This window comes from Nomascus leucogenys, chromosome 6, assembly GCF_006542625.1.
Source record: "Nomascus leucogenys isolate Asia chromosome 6, Asia_NLE_v1, whole genome shotgun sequence".
NCBI classification, from domain to species: Eukaryota; Metazoa; Chordata; class Mammalia; order Primates; family Hylobatidae; genus Nomascus; species Nomascus leucogenys.
The window spans coordinates 18,646,033-18,669,790 of record NC_044386.1 but is presented as its reverse complement, the minus strand read 5'-3'; the positions used below and the strand labels follow the sequence as shown (position 1 = coordinate 18,669,790).

The window sequence follows — 23,758 nt, the reverse complement described above, 5'->3', positions numbered from 1 at the left end:
TGGGAGTTGGTACCTTTCTATCTGGTCCTCTGCTTGCATGTCCATGTGATTTGATAGCTGGCTTTCCACAGAGTGAACAATCCAAGAGAACACAAGGTGAAGACTTTTTGGAAGTCACACTCCATGATTTCTACAATATTCTTGTTGGTCACAGGTTGACCCTACTCTATGTCAAAGAGGACTATACAGGTACATCAATACCAGGAGGAAATGCACATGAGGGTTACAGATCGTTGGAGACTGTCTCTCAGCTAAATAAGTCATTCCAGTGTTAAGAATTTTAGACAATATAATTGATGATTATAAGGGTAATAACATTACAAAGTTGATGCCCTATGCAAATTCTTGTTTCCAACCCTTTCTCAATATGAAAAAGTAAAATTGAATTTCCTTATTTATTATTTTAACATATCAAAAAGTAATGAGTATCATATATCACAGCATTATTTTTCCTCCCAAAGGTAAGCTAACATTAGCTAGAGCACTTTAAAGATATACTTGTCCTTTATTAACCAAGCAGGTAGAATTTTAGCTCTGTGGATACTTTAGCTACGTCAGACAGTGTCTTCTTTTATTTTCAACAGTGTTAAACCTTAATTATTTCTATTGTTTCCTATTGCATTAAATTTTCAAATTAAATCTAGTTTTTATTTTGCATTTTTATCATCCCTGACACCTACCAAATTGCACATTTACTACTCATCCTCATTTCCCACAAAGTGCTAGGACTAAGAGAACAGAAAAGTGAGCTTGAAACACAGCCAAATAAAAAGTCAGCAAGACAATGCCCTTAAAGACATCTCATCTGTGGCAACTCTTCATTCGATCTTTGTTTCTCGAAGTGTCCTTCTCTCCTGCTTTGCTCCTAGGAAACGCTTTTAAACATGAAATGTGTAATTACATTCCATTCTCTTAGTAAATGTGTGAGTCAGTTAGGAAGCAAACGTATATAATAGGAAGATGGGATCTGCCCATGCTGGAGGTTTGTATCATTTCCAAAGCTGTTGTTTCTATTCTGAAAACAGAGTAGCTCAGCCTGGGGAGAAATTCAAAGGTTACATGGATCTCACACCAATCTGAGGCTAGAATCTTCTCCTAAATATAATCCAGTTAATGTTGCTTGAGGCACTTATAACAGGGAATTCATTATTTCCTGAGGGAGATAATGCGGGAATCTTGACCAATTTGGGGCTATTATAAGTTGTTTTGTGAGTTATTACTTAAACTGAGTAAAAGAATTATAAATTATCTTTTACGTGATTATCTTTCATTTTGTGCATAACATAATCGCTGAAGCAACACTAATTCAAGTTGAAGGGTTCTAGTTTCCACAAAATATTTTTTGTAAGGATTCAGGATTATGCTCTTAGCCATGAATCTTTGATTCAGGAAAGGTTTCTACTCACATGTTAGCCCTATCCCCATTCCTCTGCCATCCAGACAAGAATTCTGAAATAAATAAAATTATACCGATATTAGAAGGTGAAACTATAAAATCAGCACATTTTATTTTGGAGACGCACTGTCACTTTAACGAGATAGAAAGATTCTTAGATCCACAGATAAAGGCATATTGAAGACTATATCATTTAGAACAGGGATAGGTAAAATGGAATGATACAGAGAGCAGACCAGGCCAAAGGATGCCAGTGCCAAGGGTAGAAATTCACAAGGAAGAAAGAATTACAGAATGAATTTTGGATATTATAATCTTACTAAGGATGTTATCCACTATTGTGGAAATAGATAGTTCACTCATTAATAGTAAAGTTTTCTATTATGTAATTAAATCTTCTTTTTCTGATTCCACATTCACTCAGAAACTGGTTTTAAATTGGTTTTCTACACAGATCTATCTATAAGAAGTGACCATTGTGGTTATTCTGGAAAAAGTATTGCAACCTATACGACATTTAAAATACATTGATGTTCAGTCTGGCAGACATGGTGAAACCCTGTCTCTAATAAAAATACAAAAATTAGCCAGGCATAGTGGTGGGCGCCTGTAATCCCAACTACTCGGGAGGCTGAGGGAGGAGAATCACTTGAACCCAGGATGCGGAGGTTGCAGTGAGCCAAGAATGTGCCACTGCACTCCTGCCTGGGCAACAGAGAGAGACTTCATCTCAAAAAAAAATAAAAATAAAAAAATACATTGGTGTTCTGGGCTAGTGCTGTTCTGAGTTTGATTAATGTGAAACGTCTGCATTTTCTGTGCAGTGTCAAAATTGTGTTGTTTCTCAGCAAGCTGAGTATCTTTGAATGGAGCTTAGCCATTGGACATTTATGTATTCAACGAGACCATTGTAGCAGGCAGAATTATACTCCCCCAAAGATTTCCACATCCTAATCCTCAGAACCTCTAAATGCACTACATGGAAAAAAAGTACTTTACAGACGTAATTAAGGGTCTTGAGATAGGAGATTCTCCTGGTTTATCTGGGTGGGCCTGAAGTAATCACAAGTGTTGGTAAAACAGAGAGAGGAGATGTGACAGTCCAAGAAGGTGGAGTGATGTGCTCTGATATGGCAGAAGGGGCCACAAGCTGAGAAATGCAGGCAGCATCCAGAAGCTTGTAACAGCACAGGAAACAGGTGACCCCCAGAACCTCCAGGAGCATGAATCTGCCAAGACTATTTAGCCTGTTAGACTCATTTTGGACTTCTGAACTCCAGAACTGTAAACAAATTAATTTGTTTTGTGGTAAGCTACCAAGTTTCTGGTAATTTGATTATACTAGAGATTGAAAACAAATACAGTAATTCATCTTCAGAAGATTCTTAGATGGTAACCATTTGGCCTTTTCCTGTTAATAGCCTCATCTTGCATTGCAGGATTTTTCTCGTGTGTACATATTTATATGATATCACATGTAATTCTCTTCTGGAGACAACAGTATTTTGGACACAATCTGATATCTCTCCTTTATTGTTATTAGATAATGCATTTTATGAGTCCATTTTGAAATCATGACATTTTGGCTGTGACCATATATGTCTTTAGGCCTTTTAAAAATTAATATAAATTGCTAGATCTCATTTTTCTAATCAGAGATCCCTTGATTTTAAAAGTCAAGTACTATAAAAACCTTCCCCTAAGGAAAACCCTAGGCCTGGTGGCATCAGATGTAAATTCTTTACAATATTTTAATTTAAAATAACAGCGTTTTAAGATAGATTCTTCTGCAGAATAGGACAATAATGGTTTATTAAGATCAACTGATGATATTATAACAAAAGAAAAACAAAAGCCAGAGTTTTCCCTAAATATAAATTCAAAAATCATAAAAATATTAACACAAAAATACAAGAGCTATAAAAAATAGCTAGGCTGAACTTATTTCTGAAACACATGGTCATTTAAGTTTGAAACTCAATAAATTTCAAAAATTTTATAGGACATAGGAGAAAAATTACACATTTCTCTCAAGAGGTACAGAAAAAAATTGGCTAACATTTAATGTCAATTTATTATAAAATTATTAGCAAACTAGATATTACAAATGGCCTTCCATATCCATGAGTAGTACATTCTTGGATTCAACTACCTATAGATAGAAAATACTCAAAAAAACCTGATGGTTGGCTTCGTACAGAAAATGTACAGACTTTTTTGCTGTCATTATTCCCTAAAAAATACAATAGAACAACCATTTACATAGTATTTATATTTATTAGGTTATAAGCAATCTAATGATGATTTGAAGTATACGGGAGGATATTCATATATTATGTGCAAACACTATGTCATTTTATATCACAGAGTTGAGCATGCACAGATTATGGTACCCCTAGTGGGTCCTGGAATGAATCCCTCATAGATACCAAGGGAAGCTGTAAAACAGCATTTCCTTTTCCAGGTAAAAATGTATTGAAAGCAAACTTATTTATTGGCAAAAATAACTAAAACATTCTTCTAGAAATCAAGAACAAGTAAAAAAAAAAAAAGTCTGTTACCAGGACTTCTATTTAAAATTGTACAGGAGGCCTCTGCTAATGCAAAGAAAATGAAATATGAGTGTAACATCTAACGAAGAAGAAATTTTTAAACGTGATATTTAAAGGAGGATGACTATGTACATAAACAATTCCACAGATTCTACAGATTAATAATTGAAATTAGTAAATAATTTTAGCAGATTTTCTGTTAGAAAGCCACAATGCAAACACTAATTTTATTTCTATAGACCAGCCCCAAATTAGAAATGTAAAATTTAAAATACCACATATATATAAATTTATATACATTTATAAATTTAACACACCATATATATGTGTGTGTTTATCAGGAAACATTAAATACTTAGAAATAAATCTAATGAAAGATGTCTAAAACTTACACACATACAAAATTCCTAAAACCATTACTGAAAAAAGCAAAGAAGACATAAATAAAAGGAAATATATACCATGTTAAGGATTTAAGTGTTCTGAAGATGTGAATTCTTTCAAAATAGTTCTGTAGCATCCATTTAAAAAAAAAATAAACTGTCAGTGTGTGTGCACATGTATGTTTTTGTGTGCAAGCTAATTGTAAGATGTATGTGAAAATGTAAATGGCCAAAGATAGCAAAAATAATCTTGAAGAAGAAAAGGTTAGAGGGATAGCACTATTTTACATCAAAGCTAATTATAATGCAACATGGTAAAACAGTGTGATAGAAATCTCGGAAGAGACAAATAGAATAATGGAATAGAATGGAGAGATTAGAACCTACCTATACAAATACTGCCATATAATTTGTGATATAGGCGGTGGCCACACCATGCAATTGTGTATGCATGGCCTTTTAAACATACGTTTCTGAATCAACTGAATATTCAGTTCACAAAAAATTGAACCATGACGTTTGTCTCATACCATATACAAAAGTAAGACCCTGGGTGTGGTGGTTCACATCTGTAAATCTCAACCCTTTGGGTGGCTGAGGCAGGAGGCTTGCTTGAGTCCAGGAGTTCAAGACTAGTCTGAGGAGCAAGGTGAGACCCAGTCTTTACAAAAAAAATTAAAAAAAAAAAAAAGACATGGTGGTGTGCACCTGTAGTCACAGCTACATTGTGAGGCTGAGGCAAGAAGATCACTTGACCCTAGGGGGTTAAGGCTACAGAGAAATATGATCATGCCACTGCACTCCAGGCTGAAGACAGAGTTAGACACTGTCTCTAGAGGAAAAAAAAAAAAAACAAGTCCCAGATGGATTGTAGAGCTAAAGGTGAATATTAAAAGAATACAACTTTTGGGGAAAAAGACACATGAGAATAACATCATGATTTTGTTTCTTAAATAGAACATAAATCACTATTAAAGAAAAGTTAATAAATCTATTTTAATAATCTATTCATCAAAACAGATCATGAGGAGAGGGATAAAGCACAGGAGATATATCATACACACACATATATATAAAATAGTATATATATTAGGCAATGCGGTTATCTCAGAATATAACTGAGAGAAACCAATGAGATAAGGAGAAATAGCTACATTGGAAAGCTGTTTGGGAATAAACTGGTAGTGAGTGTGCACTGTTATGTTTTTGGTATAAGCTAATTACACGTTGTATGTGAAAATGTAAATGGCCAAGGATAGCAAAAAAAAAAAAAAATTCTTAGCCATTCTTCTCTTAGCTCTGTGTATGTATCACATAAATAATGCATATACATGTGGGCACCCAAAGCCAAGTATATGTGTACTTATGGTGACCTTATTTATTGTGGTCCCCAACTAAATCAACCCAACATGCATCAATAACAGTATGCATAAATAAATATTGGTAATTCGTCATATGCAGTCATATATAGCAATGTAAAGATCAATCTACTGCTATGTTTTATGAAATGGATACATCCCACACACATAATGATGAATGAACAAATCCACACAAAAAGAATAGTATATCATATGACATAATTATTTCAAGTTAATTGACAGTAGAGGTAGGTTACCTTTGTTGAAAACCAGTGACCGAAGTGGACAGGGGTAGACATCTGGATACTGGTGATGTAATTTTTGAGCTGGATGCGATTACACAGATGTTCTCACTTTATAAACATCACTGAAGTGTATATTTAAACAGGTGTGGCCACCCTGCTATATATGTGGTATATTTCTATGAAAGTTTATTGCAATAAAAGATACATTACTGGAGTAACACACATACTCAAAAGAGAAAGATTGATTGCGAGGAAACACAGCAAATCTCAGGAACATCCTAAGTCAGAAAATAAAGATTTAACTGGCTTGTGGAGACTCGGACTGGATGTCAGAAATTAGGGTTGCTTTTTCATATTTGGCAACTGAAATGATTGCCTCTCTTGTCTCTGTTTCTGTCCTCTCTGTGATTTTGATTCTTTTTGCCAGCTAGCTTTCTTTGCTTACTCATGCAATCTCCTCTACTGCATAGCTTTTAGCTTGCATGTGGCTTTGACTCACCATGTCACCAAAGCTAAATCAGGTACTGGGTGAGTTTTCATTTTAAGTACTGCAGTCATCTAATGTACTTCACCAAGCAGAGTCTAAATTCTAGATCCAAGAAAGATTATTGTCAGCTGGCTTTATTCAGGGTCCAATTCTGAGCCCAGTGTCAAGTAATAAAGATTGAGTGGTGTGATAATTAGAGATGCCTCAACCAAAGTATGTGAGTTAATCAGTTTTATTGTTGTTTTACTTTTTTGCTTTAAGAAGAAACGTGGTTGTGAAAAATTCATTGAAATTCTTTGCTACCTCTGTGGTCATGGAAATAAAATGGCATGATACAGAAGTTCTCAAACTTTTTGATCTCACACACTCTCAAATTTATTGAGGACCATAAAGAGATTTTGTTTCTGTAGATTAGATCTATCAACACTCACCATATAAGAAACTAAAACTAAGAAATTATAAACACATTCCATTTAATTTTCTAAAATAACAATAACAACTCATTGCATATTAGCATGTCACCTGTTGTTATGAAAAATAGCTGTATTTAAAAATAATAGTAAGAAGAGCTGCATTGTTTTACATTTTTGCAAATAAAAATTAGCTGAGTGTCATGGTGCATGCCTGTAGTCCTAACTTGCTCAGGAGGCTGAAATGGGAGGATCACTTGAGCCCAGAAGCTCTAGGCTGCAGTGAGCTATGATTGCACCACTGTACTCCAGGCTGAGCAAACAGATCAAGACCCTGTAGAACTCTGTTTTCTAAAGCCAGATCTCTTGCTCTTAACTACAGTTTGTTATCTTTGTTTGGCAATTTAAGAGGTAAACAACAAATGTTAATGCATTTTTTAACCGACATATTTTACACTAATGTAAAACCTAACGAGTTATTCTTAGATGTATGAAATCACATTACAGATTTACTGTCCCTTTTTAGACATCATGCCAAATGCTGTATGCAAATCTGATTTGCTTGATAACAGCTAGTACTCTTGACAGCATTTAAAATAAACTGGATGTCATTATAACTTAACGGTCACACCAACCTTCCAAAGTACATGCTGTTTTAATAAACGTTGTACAAGTTAAGATGAAGGATTTAGAGATTAAGTCACTTGGCCTCAGCCAGAGAGATAGTCAAAGATAGAGCTAGATTTTGAACTTTGATATGTTGGCACCAGAGTTCATTCCCTTAATCACAAAGTTATCTAACTTTGAAATCATTTTTCACCTATACTGTGGAAGGCAGTGGAAAAAGGAAGCAGAAGGTGGGATAAATGTATGTTCTTTAGTGATAAATTATTATTTTTTTGAACTGCTGTAACATCTCAAACTACCAATATCACTTTGCAAAAATGCATAATGTCCTGATAGTGTGAAATATTAATTATAATCAATTAATTATAATGTCCCTAGTTTGCTTTTGTTCTGTTATTTATAAATGCTATTATTTAATAACCTCGCTGTACTACATATCATACTAGTTCAGTGGAAAGAGAAAGAGAGATTGTTAAAAAAATTTTTTTAAAGATTGAAATTTCTTACTTAAAGTTGCTAGAAATAATCCTGTCCTTTCAAGCAACAATAAAATGATAAAATAACATAAAAGATGATTCACACCAATACTTTTTTTAAAACACAGAGTTGTTACAATTATTTAAAACGTTTATATTATTTTAAAACACAGAGTTGTTATAAGTATGTAAAACATTTATAGTATTTATTTCCCATATTTCTTTTAATGTATGTATCTGTCATAATTTAAATAATATTGTACAATATACTTATATACTATTTTGGATGGGATTGATGTATTTTTTATAATTTTAATATTTTGTATAGGAACTCTTTGCGGTAAGAAATGAAATGATAGATGTCAACTTAAAATAGAAATTAGCCTCAAGGGTAAAATAATGCTGTGTTAGGCAGTATTTAATAATTTTCCATATTTCTAATTTATTTCAGGACTGTTTAGTTCTCCTTTTATTGTTCTCATTCTGTTCCATTAATAGGTCTTAAGTTTACCTCAGAGACTCAACTGCCAAAATCATCAAAGTTTTAGTGAAAACAATTTTGTTAACAGTCTTTTATAGCAAGAAATGAGCTGAAGCAGGCGACCTTGCTGCAAAATTTGTTTTCAGACTTTTTAGTAGAACATGGGGCTCTAACTGTAGCTATAATTTTAACTTCCCATTGACTGTCAGTTGAAAATATATAGAAAAAGATGTGCTATTCAAAGAAATCTCCATAAAAGGCTTAAAGATTATACATTTCAACATATCCAACTGACAACCCATGCTTTACTGCACATAAAAATAATCACACATTAAAAAGATTAAAAACACTTTATGGCCTGTAAAACACATATCAAATTGTATTCTTTAAGTCATGTTTCAGAAAGTAAAATGTAATTTAAATGAAGATGATATAATAGTTTAATATTATAGATTATATATTAGCATTATACTAAAAAAAAGTATTTTAATATTGAAAAGAGTAAGCACATTGCTTCAGTAAACTCTCATCTATCCTTGTATATTTACAAGTTGAGATTTAGTTCTGCATTTAAAAGTAAAAATTCAAGTAGAATACTCATTTTGCCTTAAAAACAGAATGTCAAACCCCTTTCTATTTCAGATCCAATTCACCTGGCATTTTCAAATTCTAGCTAATATTCAGAATATAATCTTTACACTTAAGACATGATACTGAACAAATAAAATGTAATATTTAAACTATATAAACAAATATAAAAGAGAAACAATCACTTTGAAAATGTAATACTGGACAAAACAATTATGGTTCTTTTTCTAAATCTTTAGAAATGAAAGGGCAAAACTCATGCTTAGAAGTCAAACATATGACAAAGCCCTACCAAAATAAAAAAAAAAATGTTGATGTAGTAAACAATCAATGGATAGTCATTGTGTGAAAACCTGTATGACCAAGAGTAGGTTTTAGTGTATAAACTGCTTGTGATTTCGTCAAAGTGACTTGAGTGTTTTACTCTAATGGTATCACAGAGTCTAACACAATTTGAACTCAATCTTCGTTTCAAAGAACTGTTTATATCATTTCTCAAGACCAATGATGCTAAGCATTAGCTTCCTAACATTAGATTCCAAACTGTCATAAGAATCATCTGAAAAGCTTATTTAAAATGTAGTTTTCAGCCAATGCCCACAGATTTTGTTTCTGTAAGTCAAGGTCAGTGGTCTCGAGGCAGCATTTGGGGCTGTCTGAAGCATGTGGCAAGCAGAGTATCTTGCACAGATTATTTCTTCTGTTTCAGGGTTAAACTACCTTGAAAAGCCCAAGCATACCTTTCCTTTAAAGGGCTAAATATATTTAATAACATATATTATTCTTGTTATTAATTTGAAAGTCATCTAGTCATATAAATATAATAGTAATTTTATAAAGTTAACAAAAATGCATCTAAAGATATCTTGATACCTGATAACTTACAGTTAAATTTCATATTTCTTTCTTGTTTCATTTATCAGTGAGGATGTAAATATAGTAATATCTATTCCATAATCATACATATGTATTTTTTCTGGCATTCTCTTAGGGCATTAATTCTAAGATGACAGTGATTACATATTAATGAAAAATTTTCTGAGACTTCTTTCTAAGGTTTGGTATGTTCATTCACATCACAATTAGCACATATTGATGCCATGCCTTCACTGCAGTAATACTTCAGAGAGTTCGGATGGAAAACTATTTTTGAAACTAAAGTAAAACAGTGAAATGAGTCTTTGTCCTTAGTATTTTTAATATGTAATAATCCAAACTATTATTTTAATTTAGAAAATAGAATATTTCCAATTTTTAAACAATGTGTATGAAATTCTTTATCTCTTAAGATTCATGTGACTTAATGATCCTAAGAAAATTAAACTTTCTGACATAACTTTAAAAATAAAACAGCCACAAGATAATGGGGCTTGTATGTTATGCTTGCATTTTATAATAAAAATGAATTTATTACTGAATGTACATCCACCTAAATGTTATATACAATGAATTACAAAAAATAATAAACTATTCCTATACTCAGAATATTTTCTATGTGAAGTAATGAGACACAGAGTCAAAGAATCGCAAGGAAAGAATTGTAAATTGTGAACATTGCTTTTGAGTTGGCAATTTTCTTCCCAAAAATGAATAAAATAATACTGTAAGACATGTATTATGAGTTGCACAGATGACTTTTGAACATAGAATACTAATGGAAGGAGATCAAACCTGGCAATAATTCACAAAGATAATATGTTGTTGAAAATTTTAATAGTCACATTTGTATATGACATCATCTAAGTTGAGATATTCAAAATACATTACAATTAGTAGAGGTACACCATGAAGTTCCATGTAAAAAAATACCAAAAAATTGTTCCCCTGTTGAACTACAGGATAGTTCAACATGGTTTTAATAGAATACAGAATGAACATGTATAAGATGTAATTAAGCCCATCAGGTAGGGAACCAGCAGAATAATAAAGGTAATTCAAAAGGCATTTGAGGCCAGGTGCGGTAGCTCATGCCTGTAACCCCAGCACTTTGGGAGGTCGAGGCAGGTGGATCACCTGAGGTCAAGAGTTCGAGACCAGTCTGGCCAACATGGTGAAACCCTGTTTCTACTCAAAGTATGAAAATTAGCTGGGCGTGGTGGTGCATGCCTGTAATCAGGTACTCGGGAGGCTGAGGCAGGAGAATTGCTTGAACCCAGGAGGTGGAGGTTGCAGTGAGCCAGGATCACGCCATTGCACTCCAGCCTGGGTAACAAGAGTGAAACTCCATCTCAAAAAAAAAAAAAAAAAAAAAAAGGCACTTGAAGACCTGGGTATTTATCAGCATTTGAATAATGAACATTAGACTGGAGTAAATCTGTTTGGCCAGATACAAAACTGATGTTCTGCATGAAAATAAAACCATGACCTTTGATGTTATAGTTTCTACTAGGGTGAACCATTTGCATTTGTCTTGACAAAAAAAATCTATTTATTATGTAACTCAACAGAGTATTGACCTTTAATCAATCGTGGGTAGCACATAAGACAAAGAAATATTTGTCTAGATATTTACATAACTTTTGGACCCTCTATTAAAATAAGGCATTGAAAGGACTTACTCTCTTCCCTTTTCCTCATTTCCAAATGTTAGTAATTTTTCTTTTTAATATTGTATCTGCCCTCTGCCTTCATACATATCCCTTCATAATATGATTGTCTAGTTTATGGCACCATTTAATAAACTCTCTCACCTCTCCTTTTGCCAGAATAACACTTCCCTGGAGAGCAGGAAGTAATTAAGTGTGTGAATTCAAAGGGGCTCCCTGCAGGGCTATAGGCTTCACGCTAAGTAAGAGTAAATAGAAATTGTTTGCAGTGTCAACAATTCCAGCCAACAGAGTCAATAAGAATTTAGAGATAAGATTAACAATAGATAAGTGACTAAATGGGAAACATTCCTTTTGAGAGTTAATGGCATCTTTATTTGGAAAGTTTCTGAGATTTTTAGTGTTTCTCTATGAGCATACAAGTGTTTCAAACAGATTTTTCAAACTAATTTTAGATTTTGGATGTTGCATTAAAAATCCCTTCATGCTTTGAACAGACATAATTAAATGCTATTTAATGTGCCCTTCAAAATGAGATACTTGAATAATTTACTGTAGTTCATTCCACTGTGCTGAAGTCCAGAGCAATGATTACACCAAATGGATCTCTTGACATTTTTCACAGCACTTCATTTTCAAAGTAGTTAGTCTTGTACACACGCGTATCAACCAAAAATATTGCAATTCAGAGGAGCTCTTCAACTGTCAGATAAATCTATCCTTCTTCAATGCTTAATTCACTTGAAAGCTAAATCCTATAGATTTGATGGTTATCTAAATGAGTGTAATTACTCTTCATTTTAGGGTTTCTAAAAATGCTTCTTCTTGTTTAAAATTACTCGATTTGCATTCACCTCTGTATATGTAAATGGTATTTGTTGTTTGGAAGCCGAATTTAAATAAAATTTAATTTAATATACTTAAGTTTCTAATATAGCTAGGCCTCTGCTTGTGGACTTTTTTTGGTAACTTTTGAATGACTTCATGTCTTATATCCATCTAAGGGAGTTTCAGTGTGTGGTTTGCGGGTCAGTTAGATAGTTGAAAAGAAAAGAGATTGAAGTACATATGGGGGTTTACCTGAACGTGATGATTTGTTTGAGCATTTTCCCAAAATAGAAGCCTGGTTCATACTACACTACACTCTGGGAACATATTATTTCTACAATGTCAAATGTATGTTTACATGGTATATATAATGCCCCTAAATAGAAATACATTAGGATTTGGCTTTGTTTACATAGTTTTCTATAATTTGCCTGGTAGGACAGAACAGGATTTCAAGCAAACAATTCATTAAGTCACCTTTAAAAGATATAAATAAGTATTTTCTTAACATGTATATAGACATGACATCAAATGAAACCCTGAGAGGAGGCCACGACAGAATAATTCAAGCATGTTAGGCCCAAACTAGGAGACTCCAACTATGTCTTTGAAAGAAACAACTAATCAAACAAATCAAATATATTTAATTAAATACCTATGATCTCTCTCTGATGCACACATATCTCATTTCCTATATAAGCCTTTCGTATTTTGTTATTTCTAAATACTTCAACTGAAACTTACCAAATGCTTGCTACAATCACAGTGGTGTTCCAATTATTTTAATGAATGCTTTATATCTACTGCTGTAGGCATGCTTATACCAATCCGTGTTTTTAAGTTCTATTTAATTCACACCCAAGGAAATAATAAAGCAGATATTTCAATGAATTTACCCAGTATCATACAAGTAATAGATATCCGAACTTAGATTTAAACAGTGAACTAGAACATTTAGGTCTTTATTTTTCCCTTTTCATCATTTCCTTATAAATATGGGAATTGCTGTAAAGTCAGTATTTAATGTATTAATACGTACTCCTCCATACTAGAGTTAAGAAAAACAAGTAGTCATTTGGCAAACTTCTTTTTAAAGGCTTACAAGTCTTGTTATTTACCTTAAGAATTGACACAACCTTTTGATCACTTAGGGCATTCTTACCACCCCATAAAAATCTCTCTTTGCAACATTACACTTGCTTTTTTAAAAAAAATTGATTCTGCTTAGATTAAAGCACTAAGTGTAACGAGCAAGTTAAGATAACTTTAGCTGAAGAAAGCTTAGAAAGCTTAGATTAGAGTATTGTTCATTGGACTTGAAAGAGGCTTTAAATTATATAATTTATATTTTGTTTATAAAAATGAGAGTATATAATGGTAGACATTTCAATGCATGAATAAATGAAAAATTCTTAGTAATAAGCTAGAGACATTTTTTAGCCTCTATTTGATCTCCCTGAATAGTATTTACTGTTTCAAAGTTTGAAACATTCGAAAACTAGTTCTAAAAATTCAGTCTTTAAAAATTGAAATTTTAATTTTTACTTTGTGCCACACAAAAAGATTTTTTTTATAAAATGACTTTCCGGTATGAGAGTACATTTATCATAGACTCATGTAATATAAGTTACTATTTTATTACATTTTTGTGCTACTTACAAATTACATAGTTGTAGTTAAGTTGCTTAATGTTTATGAGCCTCGATTTTTTTCATGGATAAGATGAGCCTCTGTGATACCTCTCTATTTGAATAATTGTAAGGCTTAAATGAGAGACTGAGAGAATGGATATAAACTGTCTAGTACTGTGCCTGCCACACTGTAGGAACTTTGTTTCTTTTAGGTAGATAAATTATCTCCTTTCCATCAGCCACAGAAATAACTCAGGAGGCAGACAACATTCACAGGCTTTTCTTCTCTAGGTGGAACCATTGTACCAGGGCAGCATGAAAAGATCTATTTCCTAAGTTCCTAATAATTGTTTGTGTGCCGTATTTTTGTATTCTGACATTGTAACAAAGAATGATATAAATATGTTCTAGTAGTTAACTCCAATTCGTATATTTTAGAATTATAGTTGAAGGTCTGCCATGTCATGTGTTTTAAGCATGTAAGTTTTATAAAGTTAGCAATCTAATCACAATAGGATAACATCTGGCTGTCTCAAAAATATTGGCAATATAGAAAATTAAAACAATTAAACTTATAAAGAATAAGTTGGAATTCCCCTCAAATTCCCATACTTAAAGGGAAAAGTATTTTGGAAAACTTTTTTTCTCCTTTTTATCCACCTAGGTTTTCAAAAATGGGAACATATTGAACCCTTTGTTCTACAACTACCTTCTTACAATGAAGTTATTATGCTGTGTTCTCCAAGTCAATAATGAAAGTGGTAATGAATCATCATAATAACATTATTAACAATAGCTAGTTTTACTGAGCACCTAATATATGTCAGATATTATATGAAATGCTTTACATGTATTATGATATATGAGATGCAAAATGATTTTGTGAATAGCTATCATTTTGATTCCTAAACAACAACTCCCAGATCTTAAGTGAAGTAGGTAGCACAGCTTGTCCTCAAACATCTGTCTTTTAAGGCTGAAGAACATGCTTCTATTTTCCTACATTAGTGCCTTTGTATGGCGCTGAAATTCTCTTTGCTGTAATCTCAGTTACATAATTCCATTTACTTGTTTTAGGCCCTACTTCCAAGCTGTAATGTTCCAAGAGGAAAGGACCAGTTCTATTTTTTCAATCTATGTTACTATAAACATAAATGTCTCACACATAGCCAGCTTTGAATAAGTCAATAAAAAAATTACATGACACCCTTTTAATAGCTACACTGAATTCTTTCATGTGCACATGCTGTGAAGTATGTAACTAGCCCCTTTTCATCTATACTTTTAGGTGCTTATAATCTCTACCTTTAATGACTATCCTCGTATTTACATTCTTGTGCAATTGTTCACATTTTTCTTGTTAGGAAAAAAATCCCCAAATTAGAATTGCTCAATCAAAACATACCCCCATTTAAAATTCAAAGCATACTGTAAAGTACAGTTACTTAGGAAGATTTTTCCAGTATTGCCTTCACAATGTTGAATAAAAGTAACGATTTGCCCCACTTTTACCAACATTTAATATAGTGTTTTTTTACAGTTTGAAAGTTTTTAGCCAAAATGAAATCTTACCAAAACTGTAGCACACTTGCTTCGTGGTACAGTAATACTGCTAAAAGGCAAATCTCCACGTCTCCATGGCTTAACACAGGTGATTTGAAGTCTGTTGCACATGGTGAGGGTTTTTGTTTTCATAGTTGTTGGGGGATTCACTCTTCTACTGTGTCTCAGCCTTCTTCAAAGCCCTCAATTTTTTCTGTGTGTTCATCCACCAGATGGGTAGAGCAAATGGAGGATTGATCACAAGGGAAGATTTTATGAGCCATGCCAAGAAGTGAGTTAATCATTTCCACACGGATTTCGTTGGCCAGAATTGAGTTGTATAGCCACTTTTAACTTCAAGCAAGGTTAGGAAGTTAGCAAGCTCTGTGCCCAGGAAAACCAGAGCATTGGTTGAGCAAACAATGAACCAATCCCTACCTGAGTTTTCCCTTCTGGTCAATAAATAACTGAATCTTCATGCTTTACATAACACCTACTCATGCCACCCCGAAAAAGACAAACATATATCCCATATGTAAAAGTTAAAGATTCTTGAATAATAGTCTTCTCCAAATGGTCAGGATCTAAAAGGCAATCCCACTCCAGCCCTACAGATATCCCAAATCAAGGGCAGAACTGAGACAGGGTAACCACAACAAAAATTCCCTCCTGGGAAAAGGAGAAATAAGAAATAAACAGATGTTTCCAGTTCGTATCAATATTTAAATACTCCTGGGGATGAGACACTGATTTTTCCAGATAACAGGAACTCACTGGCCCATTATTGTTTATAAACCGTCTAGTTGTACCTTATAGTTGATATTTCTTGCACTTTTTTCTTCCATAACTACATCTGGAGTAGGCAGTGGAAAATAAGCTGTTCTTTGGGACTGACTACTAGAACCTTCCAACTGTATGTTCAAGCCTCGGGATCCAAAGGTTTATCTGAGACTCAAGTTTTCGAAATGTTATCGTCCAGGATCATTATTTCTTTGTCAATAAGATTTCTTCACAAACGGGTAGGCTTTTGATTGATTTTTTTTAAAAATCAGTCCCATATGATAGTAAATGCTCCTGTGGGAGGGTTTTATGGACCACGCCTGAATGTAGTTTTTACTACTTTTAGCCATGTTCCTTTGGCAAGGACTCAGCGATTATAGCCAAACCTGGATGGCCAGGAGCAGACAATTTTGGTAAACATCAGCCTATTGTTGCCTTAATTATTGGGGAATAAAAAAAATTTCTATATTAGGGAATTACTTTGATTCATTTTAGTTGCCGTGTTGAAATTTGGATGTAGTCTGTATATATAAAAAAAAAAAATTACAATTAAAAAAAATTACCAAGGAATAAAACTTAAAAATATAAAAAACTTGTATCTTCCAGAATTCTTTATTTTTCAATGACAATTAAGAAACTATAATTTGGCTACAATATTTTAAAAATAGAAAGAATTGAAATGTAATTATGAATAAAACACTGATAAAAATTAAGGAAAAAGTAAACAAATTCTTTCTAGATTCAACAATTTAAAAGATTCAATTCTATTTCGATTACTTGTGTTTAAAAATAGGCAAAATTATGATTTTATGTGTATGTATATGTATATATGTATATATATATAAATTATTTCTGCTTCATGTATCAAAAATTATTTCTTATGTTTTGAAGGTACAAAACATAAAAATGATAATGCATCATTTTAACTTGGGTTTCCAATGGCTTCAAATCTTTGTAATCTATGTCTATATCTATCTATCCATCTATCTATAGACCTATCTATCTATCTATGTATACACATGGAAGAAATAGAAGAATATTTTCAAGTACAAAGCCTGGGATTCCCCAGTTACATAGGTAGAAGGCAAAAGTGAAAGCTAAGTTTAGTCACTTCTCTCTCAGTTGCTGACTTTTCTATTAGTTGGGGCCCATCAAATCCTATTAGTCAAATATTATTAGGTCAAAATATCAAACCCTTAATTACTTTAACACTTATGTAGTAAGCATCTCCCATATGTGAGACAAAGTGTGATTTAACAGGGATTCAAGAATAAAAAAGTCAGGCACCTACTATTAAGAGGATTATGGTTGGATGCAGTGTCTACCAAATGGTGTTTCCAAGATGGGAAGAATTATCACCTGTGAACTCATTAGACCAGCATCCTCTCAGACTCCACTAGCTGTCTGTTTTTAACAAGCCTTCTGGGTGATGCAATCTAAAGATTGACTATGGCTGGTCTAGTGCTGTCCTTTTTTTTTTTTTTTCTGAGACAGAGTCTCGCTCTGTTGCTCAGGCTGGAGTGCAGTGGCACGATCTCGGCTCACGGCAAGCTCTGCCTCCCAGGTTCACGCCATTCTCCTGCCTCAGCCTCCCGAGTAGCTGGGTCTACAGGCGCCTGCCACCATGCCCGGCTAATTTTTTGTGTTTTTAGTAGAGACAGGGTTTCACCGTGTTAGCCAGGATGGTCTTGATTTCCTGACTTTGTGATCCACCCGCCTCGGCCTCCCAAAGTGCTGGGATTACAGGCGTGAGCCACTGCTCCTGGCCTAGTGCTGTCCTTTAAGGGCACTTATGGTGTGTGACAGAATATGCTCCCCACTACCTCTTCTGCTCCATCCTAAGCATTTTTCTAAATTACAACCAGAAACTTAAAATGTGTAAAAACTGAGCTACAGCACTTCATGCTCCATTTACTAGTGTTATGCCCTCTACACATTACAAAAATAAGTATTCCTATAAATGAGTTGCAGCAGAGAAGGTCTTGCGAGCATTCAGTAAGCAGACACATAAAAATAAAATGATATAGTAAAATTCAATTCAATTTACCTCTCTTTAAATCGGTTCTTTATTTTTCTAAAATGTATTAAAGACATTTTCTACTAATAAGGAACAAATCTAAATTCAAGGTCAAGACCGTAAGAGGAAGAAAGCAAGTCTATTATAAACTATGATGTTAAATGTAGACTATAGGATTGAGAAGGAGATTTCACTGTTATCTTTGAACAAAGATTAAAAACAAAGTATGATTAGTTATGTTAGGATAGTTACTATAGAAACATATAAAAGGCTTTGTTATAGTTTCATGAAGTTGTTGTTGAAGATATTATTAAAGACTTTAGAAATCCTAAACTTAATAGCTTAAAGGAGTCAGGCAGATAACTTAAATAAGCAATTAGAATCAGATGTAATAAAATGAGGACTGCCTTATGTAGTCTGCGGTGATGTGGAGAACAGGCCATTCTGAATCGATAATGCATTTCCCAGGTCAGAGAGGTCAATGCCAAACAGAATATAGATCACATTTCACCAGATCTTAACATTTCTCAAGAGAAGATAGAAACTTGGACATTTACGTAAAATCTACACATGCTTTAATGTTTTAAAATAATTTATATTTTATAACATTGTGTCGGAGAAATGACATACTTCTGAGTGAATACATGCCCTTGGGCACCTGCCAGTATACAAATTACGTGTTGCAACATGTTCTTTGTGGAAACTGAAGAGAAAATTGTTTCTGCTTTGTGTATCAAAAATGATTTTTTTTGGCCGGGCATGGTGGCTCACTCCTGTAATCCCAGCACTTTGGGAGGCCAAGGTGGGCAGATTCCCTGAGCTCAGGAGTTCACAACCAGCCTGGGCAACATGGTGAAACCCCATCTCTACTAAAATACAAAAAATTAGCCGGGCATGGCAGCATGTTCCTGTAGTCCCAGCTACTCGGGAGGCTGAGGCAGGAGAATTGCTTAAACCCAGGAGGCAGAGGTTGCAGTGAGCCAAGATCGTGCCACTGCACTCCAGCCTGGGCGACAAAGCAAGACTCTGTCTCGAAAGAAAAAAAAAGGTTTTTTTGATATTTTGAAGATACAAAACGTAAAGTTGATAATGCATCATTTTTAACTTAGGTTTCCAAAGGCTTCAAATCTTTAGCTTCCGTTTTTTATCAGCTACTAGGGAATGTATACGTCATTAAGGGTTTCATTCTATGTGCCTTTTCATTTTCAACTTCTTGCCTTTCCTATGCCTCTTCTCTTCCATCGTGCATTATTTTTATATTATGTTTTATGGTATGGTTAACACAACCAGAATTTCCCTCACCGACTATGTTTTTCTTCAGATGATAGTGCCTTCATTCCCTTTGCTGTAGCCACCACTGATGAGCTGTTACTATTACAGGCCCATTTTAGATCTTCAATGAGATATGAGATCAGGACAAAGATGGTACTTTAAGCTGAGCCGTGCATTCTCTTGTTCTTGAGCCATGCTTATTCAGGCTTTTTTTTTTTATTCTCACAAGATAATTACTTGAATTTCAAAGTCCTCTGCATCCATATACATGATCTTTTCCCCAAGTTTCCCATAAGGTACCATGGTACCTAGGTTGACAAAACTAGCCATGACATGTAACCAGAATAAACACTTCCTTGTGGCAACATAAAAGTTAGTACTTACTTTGAGTCCCAGACCAGATTCCCCTTCACTATTTATATACTTCTCTCTAGAACCTCTGTCCTTTGATAAGATTATCCTTCATTGCACTTATCCAATTATCTTAGATAGACTCTTAAATCTTTGGAACTCAGAAGATCAATACCATTGGGAAAGATTAAGTACAAACATTGGGATTCTCATCTCCAGAGAGGTCCTCTAGGCCTGTATACTTGAGGGATTGGGCATATATTAATTTTCTATTTTGTGTAACAAATTACCATGGTTTTATGCTCCTGAAACATATTTATTATATCTCAGTTTTTATTCATTAAGAGTCAGGCTTAACTGACTTAACTGACTTAACTGAAGCTCTGCTCAGGATCTCACAAGGCTGCAATCAAGTTGCCAGCTGGGCTGTGTTCTCATCTGGAAGCTTGACTGGGGAAGAATCTGCTTTCAAGCTCATTTAGGTTATTGATAGAATTCTTTTTTTCTGGCTCCAGAACTCATGGCAGCTTGCATCTTCAAGGCCAGGAGGATGCTTGTCTGACCTCATGGAGGGCCCAATCCTTCTTTGAATGGCTTTTATATGATTAAGCCAGGCCAATGAATGAGAATCTCCCTTTTGATTGCCTCAATCAACTGATTTGAAACCTCAATTAAATTTGTAAAATTTTAAACATTTACTATATAAATAAACCGTTTTCATCACTTATTGACTAGAAACCAGCTACAGGTTCTGCCCTTAGAGGAAGGAGAATATACAAGTATGTAGCTCACATACCCTAAGGTCACCTTAGGGTGTTTCTTCCAAGGGAGCTTCTGATGTCTACCTGAATACATTTCAATACCTGTGATGACTAATCTCACTTGCCAATAGAATCTTAGCAGCAGGCTGTTTACCAAATGTAATATAGTTTTTTATCTTCATTTGAATAAGACTTTGAACACATTATGGTATAGGATTATAATTAAATGATGACATAATAGTGTAAACTCTAAGGAAATATCTATAAAACAAAGAGTTTCCACTAAGTGAAAGGATTTGGTTCACCAGTTTCCAATGGGAGACAAGATTTCTCTAACACCAGATTGAAAAAGAAACTCACATGTCATTTTGTTGATAGGCATAAAGTATAGTGTTATTAACATTAATCCTAACTAAAGTGTATTGATACTTACTGGACCTCTTAGTAAGGTTCACACAAGCTTCATGGCTATAATTGCTGTGTTCTTGCCAAAGGAACATGGCTGAAAATGCAAAAACTACATTCAGGCCTGGTCTATAAAAACTTCCCACAGGATCTTGCATCCTCTCTTTTCCCATCTGTTGGCTGAATGCAGAAGACATTCATGCCTCAGAGCAGGGGAGACATACAAGATGGAAGGAATCTGGTCTCTAATTGACAGTATGAAGCAGACTTATCCTTATCTCATTTTATTTTTTATAAAAACCCAAAATAGCTTTTCATATTAGGAAATATTAATAGGTTAGAAAACATGCACACATTTAGGAATATGCTATATCCTAAAAAAGTTTGGAGTCAAAGTTTCTTTTCTCTGGAGTCTGCATTCAAACACTGTGTGCTACTTCATTTTGCTTTGCTTTGCTGTCATTGTGACAAAGAAATCAAAGGGGTCTTGAATAGAAGTTTATAGAAATAAAAAAAGATCTGATAAGCTTATGAATAGATAAAATAGACTTTAGAATAGTGTATGAATTGAGCTACATAATTGTAAAACAAAGTAGAAACAGGCTCAGCTTTTTATTTGCTATTTTAATATTTGGTGAGTGCTGGTTCTATGACAGGTAGTGCCTTAAATTCTGAAAATACAAAAAGGATGCTATCATTTTCACTATTAGTGAATTAAAAAAAAAGCTTAGAAATTTGGATTTTGGAGGTACTTAATTCTGAGATACAACAACAGCTCTTCCACTCACAAATTTTCGAACTTTTGATGAGTTATATGAGCTCTGCACATCCATGGATAAAATATTAGTACTCATCTCATAGAAATATTATAAAGCTTAGATGAGATAATACAGGTTAAGCGTTTAGTGTCCTGCAGCTGATATAGTGATCAAATGATGTCAGCTAAAGATGATGATAATAATAATAAATGGAAAATCTAAAATGTATGCTATGTTGTAGAAGCGCACAAAGAAAAGATGACTGAATTCACAGTGAAGGCCACAAACTGGTGGTCCACATGGGTAAATATCTGGCCCAGAGGTGTGTATTATTGAGCTAACATAATTTCTACATTTATGCAGAGTAACAATACACTGAACCCTTGGACCACGTAGCATGTAATCTCCACCGTCTACATTCACACTGCTTGTTTTTCTATATTTGCCTAGACCTTTAAGCATTTTGAGTTATAACTCTTGAAATAGAAGTCATTAATGGTTTTTAATGGTGCCTAGACCTCTAGCACAAGAAAACATAAACTTATTCAAGGGAGGTGTGGCTCCAGTTGAAGAAATCTTATTCTCTGCAAGCATTTGGGGAAGTCTCAGCATCTTATAACACAAGGATACTCTATAGATAAGCAAGAGAATATCATACAGATTAGTCATAGCTAAACATCAAAGGTGACATTAACTGCACTCATAAAAATATATAATGGTGAAAAAATTAATATAACCTTCTGGTTTTGCAATATCTAAAGACAACTATCTTTTGTCCCCAAACTGTATTAGGATAGCACAAAGTAGAACAAGTTTAGAGCAACAAAATATATCCTCCCATGTGTAACTACTGATGTGTATTTAGACAGTGAGAATCCACTGTCTTTTTTTGACAAGAATTACATGACCTGTAAGGGACTAAAATGATGTTGACATTCCTCACAGTGTTATGTAACTGACTCAAAGTAAGGACATGGAATATAATGGTTGTCAAAAAGAGCTGTGAATCAACTCATCTCTCTTACCTATTTAAGATCTCACACATATTTGTCTAAAGCGTATTTTTGTACTACTAGTAATAATATGTTCATTTGGTTTATAAAATGGCAAAGCTACAGTCCTTTAAAATACTGGAGCTTAATGGTAGAACATTTTATATGATGTTTACAACTTGAATTTCCCACATGACAAATTAGAAATAAATAACATTAAAAATTGTATAACTTTGAAATTGCAATGTTGATATGTTAGTTGTTCTAGTAAGACTTACAAGAACTGTGAACTGGTATGAAAAGTAGGCAGAGATTTGCCTTACTAGAATTCTGGGAGTTGGTATAACAGAATTATCTAGAAATGTGAATTGAAACAGAACAACTCATTAGCTGTCCCAAATACTTTAGCCCCAATAATGTAAATATAGCATCGTCTAATAACAGATTGAGCAAAGCTACTAATGCCTTATATAAAGTAACTTTGTAGTTGAAAAAATGGATGATCTCATTTAATCCTCACAGTTTCTTCCAAGAACAAGAAGTCATAAAGTGACAGTGGAAGTTTTTTTGAGGCATTTCTGTGTAGAATTGTTATTATTCAAATCAGTACAAATAAGTATGTTACAAAAGAAGATTTTTATTTTCTTGATAGAGAAAATAAAAACGAACTCATTGTATATAATGCTTATACTTAAAATATGCCTATTATGTTCATTTTAGTGGATCATTTTATCTGGTCAAATTATACGATGCTCAAAATTAGCCACTGGTTCTCAGGGTGGGTACAATGAAATTAACACCAAGTTGTCTTGAAAACTGCGTACCAAATCTGTTTTGGGTAAATTATTACATGGTAGGGAAAAGTACCTGAG

General features: G+C 33.8%; 1 protein-coding gene across 8 annotated transcripts in view; it reads left to right on the top strand.

Moving 5' to 3' along the window:
- CDH18 (cadherin 18) overlaps positions 1-23,758 on the top strand; it is a 1,074,788-nt gene that overhangs the window by 662,642 nt on the left and 388,388 nt on the right. The window contains exon 1 of one of the 8 annotated variants that reach the window (XM_030813929.1): positions 13,817-14,731. The exons of the other annotated variants lie outside the window; for them this stretch is intronic. The gene's annotated coding sequence lies outside the window, so the exon portion shown is untranslated. Of the gene's footprint in view, positions 1-13,816; positions 14,732-23,758 lie in introns of those variants that run through there. 8 annotated transcript variants of the gene reach the window in all.